The sequence below is a fragment of the Leptinotarsa decemlineata genome, unplaced genomic scaffold (assembly GCF_025532065.1).
Source record: "Leptinotarsa decemlineata unplaced genomic scaffold, Ldec_3_MD MMD2_tig00000199_RagTag_RagTag, whole genome shotgun sequence".
Taxonomy (NCBI): Eukaryota; Metazoa; Arthropoda; class Insecta; order Coleoptera; family Chrysomelidae; genus Leptinotarsa; species Leptinotarsa decemlineata.
Genome location: NW_027412544.1, coordinates 15,094,098 through 15,106,937, shown reverse-complemented (window position 1 = coordinate 15,106,937; position 12,840 = coordinate 15,094,098). Strand labels below are relative to the sequence as shown.

Below are 12,840 nucleotides of genomic sequence, written 5' to 3'. Positions count from 1 at the left end.
GATAGAATTTTTCTGTCTTTATTAACTGATGTAATTTTGCTGGGTTTAGCGAATTTATTAGCGTTCTTTTTCCGTACGTGAGTTTTAACAAATACCTTCTGTTTTCGTTTAAATATTTCTGGAGAATCTCTATTTTTATTCAGTTTGGAAATTGTTTGTTGTTTCTTCGAAATAATGTCGGAATTTATTTTTGAATAAAGTAGTTTCGCACGTTCTTTGTGTTGTTCGACGTAGTCATTCAGAAGTATTTGGTTTAATTTCATGTCAAAAGGTTCGTTACTGGTTGTGTGACCATTGATAACATCAATAGGTTTCAATTTAGTTACCGAATGAATGGAGTGATTGTAAGCTAGAATTGCATATATCATTTTCATTTTTATTGGTGTTTTTGAAAATCCTTTTGTATTGAGAAGGCGAAGATGCTCGGAAATGGTGGAATGAAATCTTTCAATGACTCCATTTGATTGAGGATGATTTGGAGAACAAAAGTGAACTTTAATCTTATGTAAAGCAAGTAGTTCCGTAACTACTGCATTTTTGAATTCAGTTCCGTTATCTAAAATTATTTGTTTAGGAATGCCATGGTGTGAAAAGAAGTTAATTAAATTATTCGCAACTTCAGTACCTGCGACAGCGTCGAGAAAGTATGCTTGTGCATATTTTGAGAAACTGTCAATTATTGTGAGAAATTTGGATTTTTCAAAGGTGAAAACATCTATGTGAACAATTTCAAAAGGACCTACCGCAGTGGGTGTGACATTCATCTGTGTTTTCACGGGGTTTCTATCATATTTACATCGTTGGCACAACTCGCATTCGTTAATAAATGTTTGAATCGAGTTTTTCATATACGGCCAGTAATATTTTTCTTTTATTCTTTGGAGTGTTTCATCGATGCCTCTGTGGTTTGATTTTCCTTCATGATAATTTCTGATTGTGTTTTCTATATCCCGTTTTTTCGTGATATCTAGAAGTTTCTTATTACATTTTTTGAATTTAAGTGAAGTACTTCTGAAATATTTTTGTAAGATCAATGAGAAAGGCTCATATAAACTAGGATCTTCGAAGAATAGGTGGTATTGATTATCTGGTACAATATATTCTTTAATAAATTTGATAGTTTCTTGTTCCAAATTATTTTTAGAAAGTTGAACATTAATTCTTTTCTTTTTCTCAAATAATATTGTGATCTTTGGTTTAGCTGGGGAGTGCAAAACTGATGAGATAACGATTTGGTTTTGACCATAATTAACAGCGTAATTTACTATTGGGATATTAACGATTGGGTTTTCGTCCGCGTTGGAATGAACAGTATGATTATCGGTTTGTTCGGTTTCTTGAGTATTTTCTAGGGTGGTTTCATTGTCTATCCTTGTACTGTTTTCGTGAGTTTGTTCGATTTCGTTGCTATTATTTAATAGGGGAATAGATAGTTCTTCGAATTGGTTTTCAGTGTTGGGTGCCTCTACGTTTACTACCATAGAGATGTTGTCATTGTCTTGTAAAGGTTGACCAATTTCTAAGATATCTAAAGACGGTTGGTAGTCTGGGGTATCTAAGTTAGTATTAATTGAATTTTGAGGGTTAAAAGAAACAGATGGGCCTGCTAGACGCTCGGACTCCTGGAGTATGTCATCTAGCTCTTCCCAAAAAGTTCTTGTTTCTTTGGTATGTACTTCAACGCGTGACAAGGCGTCTGCGTTGGTATTGAGTTTGCCTTTTTTGTATATTATAGAGAAGTTAAACTCTTCTAGTTTGATTCTCCATCTCAGTAGTTTAGAGTTGGGATCCTTTAGTGAAAATAACCATCGTAGTGGTTTGTGGTCCGTTATGACATTAAATTTACGTCCATACAGGTACGGCCTAAAATATTTTGTGGCCCATACAATGGCTAATAATTCTTTTTCAATCGCGGAGTAATTCTGCTCGGAATCATTTAGGGTTCTTGAGGCGTATGCCACAGGTAAATCTTTACCTATAGTTCCTTGTGACAAGACGGCACCTAGGGCTACATTAGAGGCGTCGGTTGTCAAGTTAAAGGGTTTCGTGAAATCAGGGTATTGCAAAATGGGTTCGTTCATTGAGAGGTTTTTGCATGTTTCAAAACAGGAGATAAATTCATTGTTGTGTTCGATTTTAGCACCCTTTTTTAAGCATTTTGTGAAAGGTTTTGTGATTTTCGCGAAATTTTTAATGAAGCGACGGTAATATCCTAACAAACCAAGGAAACCTTTGATCTGTTTGGTAGTTTTGGGAAGGGGAAAATGTTTTATAGCTCTAATTTTGTCTGGGTTAGGTTTAACACCATCAGGAGTTATTATATGACCTAAGTAGGCAACTTCCTTTCGTAGGAACTCAGATTTGTCAAGTTGTATCTTGAAATTAGCATCTCTGAGCCTTTGGAATACGCATCTAAGTCGTTCCAAGTGTTCTTGAAGAGAGGTGGAAAATACAATTATATCGTCAAGGTAGGCGAGACATTTTTCGTTTTGGATTCCTCGTAAAATATTATCTATTGCCCTCTCGAAAGTTGCTGGAGCATTCTTTAAACCAAATGGCATCCTGAGGAATTCATAATGTCCATTTTCCGTGTTAAATGCCGTTTTTTCGATGTCTTTTTCTTCCATCTCGATCTGATGGAAACCGCTAGCCAGGTCTAATGTCGTGAAATATTGACATTTCCCAAGCTTGTCCAAGAGATCATGAATGTTTGGAAGGGGATATTTATCGTCAATCGTTTTCTCGTTGAGCTTCCGATAATCGATAACTACCCTCCACTTTTGTTGTCCTGAAGCGTCAGCCTTTTTGGGAACGACCCATATGGGTGACGACCATGGAGAATTACTTGGTCTAATGATTTTTGAATCAAGCATTTTTTTTATTTGATTCTCGACTTCCTGTTTATGAATAAACGGGTATCGATAAGATTTCGAATAAATAGGTATTTCGTCTGTCGTTCGTATGTGGTGTCTGATCTTGCTTGTGAAAGTCAAGGGAGTTCCTTCTTTATAGAATATATCAGAAAACTCTTCACAAATTTCAAGAATTTTTGATTTTTCTTCTTCGTTCATATGTTCGGTTCTTATCTTTGACAGGTCTAACTTTCGGTTGGTAGATATTTCAAAATTGTTTAAGTCAATATTTTGGATTTCATTCCTATCAAATTTTTCGACTGAGAAAGGTTTCGAAAAATCTAACGTTACTGGTTTAACTGTGTTATTTAAAATGGTTGTTAAAGCAAAACCGTTTTTTGCTGTACTGAGGCATTGTGGTATTTGACAATTATGAATTTTATAATGAGGTATTACAATTTCGCCATTAGGAATAGATGTTTTGATTTTTATCACTTGTTCTGATCTCGGCGCCACTGTGACTAAATTAAGTTCGTTACTAGTCTGATAAAATAAAAGTTTTATTTTTGTGTATGGTGTTATTAAATATCCTTTGTCGAAGTTAATACTAGCTTGTAGAATTTTAAGGTTGTCTAGGCCAATGAGACCGTCAAAAACGTTATGAAATTTAAATAAGAAAAATTTCAAACTCATTGGTTTTGGTAAATTGAATATTTGTGAGGAAGGAAGTTCTGCACTGTACTTGTGAGCAGATTTTTGAAAAACGGTAGATACTATAAATGGGTCATTTTTAATTGAATTTGGAAAATATTTATAGGCGATTTCGGGGTCAATGAATGATTTGGTTGAACCGGAATCAATCAAAAGTTTGAGGTTGCATTCTGGAAAAATTATGTATGATAGTTCACTTGAATTTGAGGAATTGAAAGAAATTATTTGTGGATTCGTATTGACATTTTCCGAGGCTCTTAATGAAAATTTATGTTTTCATTTTCTGGTGGTTCAATGTCTTCGGAAATAAAATGTTCATTATATGATTCAGCTTGATTATCAATGGCAATATTTTGAGCAGTATCAAAATATTCATCGGATTCAAAAGATTGGTCGGGTTCATTGATTTCGTCCGTTTCTGTATTAAATAGTTCTTCACTAATCCAATTTCTTGGAGGCTGTGGTCTCCTATTTGCAAAAGACGTGGATGGCTGTGCAAAATTAGTATTTCTTGTGGAAACACTCATTTGTGTTGGTTGAAAACGAGTATTTCGTGTTGATAAACTCATAGGGGAAGGTCTCGGTTGCGGTTTGTTTTGAGGTTTGAAAACATTTTGAGGCGGTTGTTTGAAAACCTGTGCATTTGTTGGAAAATGTTGTGGTTGAGGTCTAGACCTTTGTTGAATATTAATAGGCTGGGAAGGAAAATTATTTTGTCTTTGGAAAAAGTTATTTGGAGTGTTAGAATTGAATGAATGGTTTTGATTGTGCAAATTTGAGGTATTATTACTATTTGGGATATTCCCTGATCTTTGTTGTATCGGTCTTTGATTTACAACAGATTTTGCAACATTTCTATTTGAAAAATTTTGAAAATAGTGAACATTTTCCTCTTGTATTACATATTGTAGTGCTTCACTAAGTGAATTGGGTTTCATACATCTCAGTGTGGTGCTTAAGGGTTCTTTGAGTCCGGATAAAAATGTTTTTAGTGCTAAATTTTGATAAAGTTCTCTTTTTAAAGTTTTGGCAACATCTGTTGTTTCATGAACATTTACGTAGCTACAGAGCAAATTCAAAATATTCAAGCACCTATCATAAAATGATTGAGCGTTTTCGTTATGAGATTGTCTGAGCATAACAAGGTCTCTATTTAAACAAACCTCGTCTCTTTGATCTGAGAAATTTCTAGTTAATATTGTTTTCAAGTCTTGCCAATTTTTGGCTCCTTGAATGTTTACTATAGTCTTTGCATTTCCTTTTAATTTGGAAATGATTGAGTTCAGCAGATAAATGTTTTGAAAATTATCTACATTGATATTATCGTAAAAGTTTGTGATAAGTGATTCACTAATTGATAAAAATCTGTTAAGGTCATTGGGGTTGCCATCAAATTCTGGCAAGCAACTTAAATATTCTGCTTTAAATTGAGCCATATTTATATCAGGGAGTTGATTTGGCAAAATATTGAGAAGAGGTGGTCTCAGGATTGTGTTTTGTGTAGGAGTAGGGTTTGAAAATCTTTGTGAGTCAGTTGAAGGAGTATTTATATCCAAATTTTCTAATGCATTCAACAGTTGATTGAGCGACATTAAAATTGTACTTACAGCAATATGAGTACGACTTTGAGCATGGTATTCATCTACTTATCCACTATAAGGGGTTGTGTCTGGATCGGCTATTCTGTCTTCTCCAGGCAGTGCTCCTTGCAGAATTGGGCTATGTTGGTCCCAAAACTCGATGAAAGGCTGTTGACAATGGGTACGGGTCTCCAATAGACTGGGTTTTCTGAAGTTTGAGAAGCCACTCCGTAATCCAAGTCCACAAACTAATCACCAAAATTCAATTTCGAGTTCGATAATCAGTCAATCGTTAACACGAAAACTGCGCGATCGATTCGTCACAATTCTGATTATCCTACCGACTGCGCCAAAAACATCAACGAGTGATGGAAATTCCTTTTTAAAAAGATTTATTTATTTATGAAATACAACTTTCAGCTCAAAAGAACGATGTTAACAGTGTGAATGCTAGTTACTGACTGAATTGAATGAAACAAATGAGCAAACAAGTAAATTCTGCAGAGTTAGGAGATAATGCTGAGTTCGCTTCTTCTCTGGTGGCGGCATGATATAATTCCTTTCATACATCAGATTAGGTGGCAGAAAATGTTTAACAGAAGAAAATTGCATCTTCGTTCATAACCTCAGAGTAAAACAGTATCCTCAATATCTTGTGAAGAAGTTGACATACAGACTCGATCAAAAAAAATCTTCGGAATATTTTACGTTTTAGTTTATTTTTAACAGTTTCCCGAAAATCATTTTGTATTAACTGTATTTGTATGTATCTAATTATATACAATGTGTAACAACGAAAACTTAATAGAGCCGTTTTTGAATATAAAAAGTAAGATTTTTAAAAAAAGCTCGGACACGTCGATTTCTAATTAAAGGGGGACACCTTTCAGACTAATTAGATTTTTTGTAGTACGCACCCCCTCGGAGGGGTGCGTCCGTCGACCCTTATTTAGATAGGGAAAGTAGGTCGAGTGGCACCTTGTATTAAAGGTCTTTCGAATACCTTTATATCTCTGTTAAAAGAAAATTTTTGTAACGATTAGTTTTCGAGATAATTTGAAAATTTAAAGTTATTTTTATTGAGTTCAACTCTTTTTAAAATGAATCAAATTGTTTTTAAGGTACACTTTACGTTCAGAACTTTCATAAAAAAAAATAAATTTTTGCTTTTTATGACAACCTGCTAATACGTGTCCATTTGATTTCGTAGAAAAGTAAGAATTATTTGTTTATTACGAGGAGATTTTTTCGGGGATGGGGTTGGTTATCACCCTTACATTTAAGGCAAATTGAGTGGCAACTCCTTATGAAGGTTGCCTTTTGACGTGGATATTTTATGCTTCTGATAAAAAAGTGAATCATACTAAAAACTTACCTACACAACGAATACAACCTGCTGATTTCCTTGAATGCTGAAGACACAGAAAAGTTTAAAAAACTGTTGCAGGGTAAATAAATCCCAATAATTGTTTTTAAAGCACACACAAAAAAAGTAACACCTAATAAGGGTAGCTCACATAGGAAATTTAGAGTTTATGTTCAAAATGTGCGCCATTTTGCTCCATGCAACAATAAAGATTTTGTTCGAATTTTGCTCTTACATTATTCAACATCTCAGGAGTTATAGCTCGGCATTCATCAATAATTCTACGACGTAATTCATCGAAATTGGCTGGCTGTGTAGCATAAACTTTAGACATCCCCACAAAAAGTAGTCCAGTGGTGTTAAATCTGGTGATCGTGCTGGCCATTCAATTGGATCTCTTCTGCCAATCCATTGTCCTTCAAAATGATTATTTAAAAAATTTCGAACCTGCTGGGCATAATGAGGTGGTGCACCGTCTTGTTGAAAATGGATAAATTCATCTTGACATCTTGGATTCTGTTCAATTATTTCAACTATACGAGGTTGTATTGCCTCTTCAAGAAGTTGTAAATAAGAATCACCGGTTAAATTTCCATCAATGAAAAATGGACCTATAATATGATTGCCTAATATTCCGGCCCAGACATTCAACTTTTGGGGATGTTGGGTATTTATTTCTGCGTATTATCTTGGGTTTTCATCCGACCAATAACGGCAATTGTGACGGTTCACGCAACCATTTAAATAAAATGAGCTTTCGTCCGAAAAACAGATGTTATAAAGCCGCTCGGGATTTTGCATTGATCTCTCACTCATGCCCTCACAAAACTCATGTCTTCGGTCAAAATCATCCTTATTAAGTTCATGAACAAGTTTAATTTTGTAAGGATGGAATTTGTGGTTTATAAGGATTCTCCATGCGCTCATATGGCTTATTCCGGCCATTGCTGATAAATCTCTGGTACTCAACCTGGGATTGGCGATGACTTGACCAATCACTCCAATCGCATTATCGTCATTCACTACCCTTCTCTGACCATTTCTTTTCTTATTTAAAACCGAACCTGTCTCCCTGAATTTTGTGACCAAATCCAGAACGTGATTTCTGCTTAGGTGTTTACTAGGGTTTTGCTCGTTAAATAAAATTGATGTTCTATTAGCATTTTGGTCGTTGCCAAAAAATAAAGCAATAACTGAAACCCTTTCAGCAGTAGTGTAAGGTATTTTTAAACAAATAACAATACACGACCCGTTTAAACAAAACAATTGAACGATGTACTACTGAAAACTGGAAGAAGATGAGTGGATATTGATTTTAAAAAAGGGATTTTATTTAACAAAAAACTGATAAGAAGAACTGCTCGAAATTTTTTTTATTTAGGCATACAAGTTACCGAGTGGTCTGTCTAATGTATTATTAACATGGCAATTTTGACTTCAAATTATCTCGAAAACTAATCGTTACAACAATTCTCTTTTAACAGAGTTGTAAAGGTATTCGAAAGATATTTAAAATAAGGTGCCACTCGACCTACTTTCCCTATCTAAATTAAGGGTCGTCGGACACACCCCTCCGAGAGGGTGCGTACTACAAAAATTCTGATTAGTCTGAAAGGTGTCCCCCTTTAATTAGAAATCGACGTGTCCGAGTTTTTTTAAAAATCTTACTTTTTATATTCAAAAACGGCTCTGTTAAGTTTTCGTTGTTACACACTGTATACTCGATAAATTGATGGATGTAGCCGCTACTACGTTACTACGAAATTCGTAATTTAAACTTTAAAGTTTAGAGTTCAAGTTTGAAAATGTCCTTATAGGACGAAACTGCAGTACTAACGTTAGTTACAAATAATAGTGGTAAAAAACAGAAAGTTTCAATTCTCTTTTCTTCATTATATATACTTGGTTGAGTGTAAGAATATAGGCTATGTATGCTAAACTTCACCAAGTAAAATAAAGGCCATTTAATATAGTTATTATTATACCCCCTTTTATGAGTAACAATGTTTCAGTTTTTAAAATCAGGTATAAGCCTTCACTTTCTTGACACGATTGTCTGGAGCCAGTTTCTTAAATTTTTTTATAATTCTTTAAACGATACTGAAGTGAATATTTCTTCAGTGTATTTCTCCGTTGTCAATGATGGAAAATACAAGCAACATATCAATACGGTACATTCTCACTACATGAAAGTCGATTATCACTTTGAATTGTGTTTTGTCCTATTAAATATTTCAGTACTTTGCAATAGGAAAATAATTTCTATGTTCAGTTTTCGAAAAATAAATAACGGCCGATTAGTTCATCTATAAGGCTCACATTTACTTGACACTTGAAAAAGTTGATAGATTCCACTTTGCATTTGTTCTGTTTCCACCGACGGTTGAAATCAATTCAAAATATGCCCGAGGATAAGTTGTTCAAATTGATACATACAGAAGGCAAATGAAGAACAGACGGAAAAATTAACAAGAGCAAATGAAGAACAAATAAACCTTCTAAAAGAAGAAATAAAAAATAGTTTGAAAGAGGTGGATAACAAAACTGAGAAAGCTTTGAAGTTGATCGGCGAGATTAAGTAAACAACCAGTGATCGAAAGGAAAATCAGAATAAATAATATCATTATATTTGGTTTGACTGTTAAGAAGGAAAATCTTTTACAAGACGCTCTGAATAAACTCAAGAATATCTCAAGAGTAAATATTCAGGGAAAGTGATATCAATAATATCTATAAGGTTGGCAACAGCGAAAATTCTGGCGTCATACTGAAATTTATAAGTTTTTTGAAAAAATAAGTCATTTTTTAAAAAGTTTCTAAACTGAAAGGATCCGGTATAGCGATCACCAATGATCTTTGTTTCGAAGATCGTGAGGAGAGAAAAATTTTAAGAAAGCATCATAAGAAATCAGAACCTGAATGCTGTTATTAAAGGCCACAAACTAGTGATTGGAAATGACATTTATACGGTTGATGAATTGTTACAGCTGGAAAACCAATCTTTAGGCGAATCTGAGTCAGAAGAGGACGACTGTAGATGCACTCAAAAGGATAATTCAGAAACGAAATCTCATAGGAGAGAACGATTCGTATACAGCCAAAAGTCGTCACCTGGTGGAAAAGTTTTTAACCTTGAGAAATTTTTGAGATATTATCAATGTTTTTATTATTTAGTTTATATATAGCTAAAAAATGTATATCAATATAGGACATGTGAATATTTGTTCACCTTTTTCCAAACTAAATGATGTTAAACAATTGATTTTGTTTAAAAAATTCGATGTTTTTGGAATTACGAAAACTTGGTTGCATCCAGGGATTGATGACAAAATAATATTAATTGATGGATATACACTGGTTCGTTGCGACCGTCTAAATAAACGCGGTGGAGGGGTAGCCGTATATATTAAAAACAATATAGATTTTAATTTTTTAGCAGCAGAGTATATTTGGTAAGAACTTAAAACCAGTAAAGAAATGTATGTTTAAGGTATTATATATGGGCCTCCCAATACTAATAGTTCAACTTTTTTTAAATAAACTAGAGAATACACAAATTTTGATAAAATAATATGCAAGGGAGATTTCAATATCGATTATATGAATATTAACTCAACGTTAAGAAATGACTTGATATGTATTACTGATTCTTTAAGTTTGCATCAAATCATTTCAGAACCCACATATATTACTAATAGTTCAATGACATTAATTTACCATCCCTACATCAATTTTGAGGTTCATGATTTTGGCGTTTTAGACACAAATTTGGTGAGATATTTCTTAATCTATTGCATTTTCGAATTACCCAAAACGACTTATTTGCACAGTACTATAACTTTTCGTAACTTATCTAGTATAAATTCAAATGATTTTCGTATAGATCTTGAAGTTATGCACTGGAACAACATTTATGATATCAATCACATTGATGCAAAAATTGATTTTCTGAATAATAAACTTCTTTGTTTAGTAGATGCATATGCACCATTTACAACGAAATCTTTCAGATCTAAAAATAAAAAACAACCATGGATAACGGAAAATATTGAAATTATGCAGAGATTGAGAGATAAAGCGCGTTAAATTTCAATTCAATTCGGTTTATTGTCTCAAGAAACAAGAAAGAAATAAATATAAAAAAACAAAATCACTTCCCAATTGGGAATACTATAAGTAACTCAGAAATTTTACTTCATCAGCAATCAAAAGAGAGAAAAAATGACTTCATCAGGCTCATTGGCTTGTATGAGCCTGAGGGTGGGAAACGAATAGTGCCAATAAACTCGTCACTTTTCGTTCCCCACAACGGATTCAATATTCCCCGGAGCGTAGGGCAACACCGGTGTCTCGTCAATAACGAGTGCTGTAGATGGTAATATAGCACTCTTAGGGCCGCGTTATGACGATGGGTATAGGCCGAGACCGCATATGCTGGACATGCTGATAGCAAGTGCATTAGGGTCTCGGGCGCCTCTCGGCAGGCCCTGCACCTTGTGTCAGGAACCTCTATACCCATCACGCGACTGCGGTAGACCAAGGTGGCAAGCCATGATGAACCCCTCAGTTTCCAACTTCAGCCCACTCGACCTGAGGAAAGCGAAAGTCAGGCGCTTTGATAAGCCAAGGTCTTCAATGTTATTGAAGAAGACCCCATGCATTGGCTTATCCTTGTGTTTCCGCAGAGGTGAGGTGATCTCTGCGGCTTTTATATGAGCTTTTTGCTGAATGGGTTTCAACTCGGTGACAGAGTTGTGGTCACCTCGTTCAGTGTCGAAAACTGAACCGAGTTCATCAGCTGCTCGGGCAGCTGCCCTGAAGAGAAATGCTCCAATTCCTGCTCACTCATGGTCACGGACCATGCAGAGAAGGGGATCCGAACTCCTGACGACTTTACATGCTATATCCAGTACCATTCTGTCATGTAGATACTCCAAACTAAAAAGTCCACGGACTCGCTGTTGTCGGGGAAGGACGATTTGGGACGCAACCTCCTATAGAGATGCATCATTTTTCGGGTATTTACGTCGAGTTGATACAGCTCCTCCCGAGTCCACTTCACTACTCCAAACGAGTAGAGTAAGATTGGAACGGCAAGCATATTTGTTGCAGCAACTTTTTCTACCCCGACAGTTCCGATGACCAGATCTGTCGAAGTTTGTGCTGATACTTGCCGCGGAGAGAGTTTTTCACTGCTGTTACCTCTTGTGAGTGGTGTTGTTCCACCCCGAGGTAAGTATACGTCTCTCCAGCATCCAGATGGTGTAGAATGCTTCCATCAACGAACTGCACATCCTCTCCGTAGCCCCGCATCGTCCTCTTTTGAGATGGACCATTGCACATTTGTCTATCCCGAAATTCATACCGATAGCATGCGTGTACTCTTCCATCACCCTCAAGGACTGATGAAGATCCTTCTCTCCAGAGGCATGAAGTTTAAGATTATCCATATAAAACAAATGGGTGACCTTGTGCCTCCGGTTTCCGGGGGCACAAGGTCACCCGGTATTTCACTCAGTATTTCTGAGCGCAACGGATAATGGCAATAGTGAGATGCAGAAGAGAAGGAGACTGAGGGAATCGACCTGAAATACACCCCTTCTGAAAGTGACCCACCCTGTTTGGACTCTGGCTTGACCAGATGTTATGGTGAAGCGAATTCGCCAGAGTGGTATCAGTTGTTCAATGCATCTAACTAATTTGTCGGGTACCGCAAGGTATCTGAGCAAATGCAACATGAGCTTATGCGATATTGTAACAAATGCCTTACGGTAATCGATCCAGGCCATAGAGAGGTTGCGCTTATATTGTATAGAGTCCAGCGTTACACACCTATCGATGAGCAGGTTCTCTTTACATCCGGCGATTCCTCTCTTCAACTCTCTCTGCTCATATATCCGTTCGAACACTCGTTCAACTGCGGTGAGTATTCGTGTGTATAAGATGCTTGTAAACAACTTACAACACGAATTCAAGCATGTTATTGGTCTGTAATTCTTAGCAATCGACAAATCTCCGCTTTTGGGGACAAACCAATCCGGAATCAGCTGCTCTCCGTCCAGCTATGAGTTGAAAACTCTGGCCAGATGGCGGTGGGTATTTGGTTTTTTCCACCAATAAGTGTTCAGCTCATCTGGGCCTGGAGCAGCAAAGTTCTTGGAACCCACAAGGGCCCTTCGAACGTCATCCGGGGTTATCGGGTTGCGCAGTTCGTTGAGCTCAGGCGGTCGAAGCTCTCTGTTGAAAGCTTCGAATTGCGCTAGGGCTGGAGTGTCTAAGTTGAGTGGCTGCGGGTGTACATAGATATCCTTCCAGAAGGATTCCACCTGAT

The 12,840-nt window shown here is 36.1% G+C and overlaps 1 protein-coding gene across 1 annotated transcript in view; it reads right to left on the bottom strand.

Moving 5' to 3' along the window:
* Nucleotides 1-12,840, bottom strand: part of Agpat1 (1-Acylglycerol-3-phosphate O-acyltransferase 1) — a 75,391-nt gene that overhangs the window by 43,572 nt on the left and 18,979 nt on the right.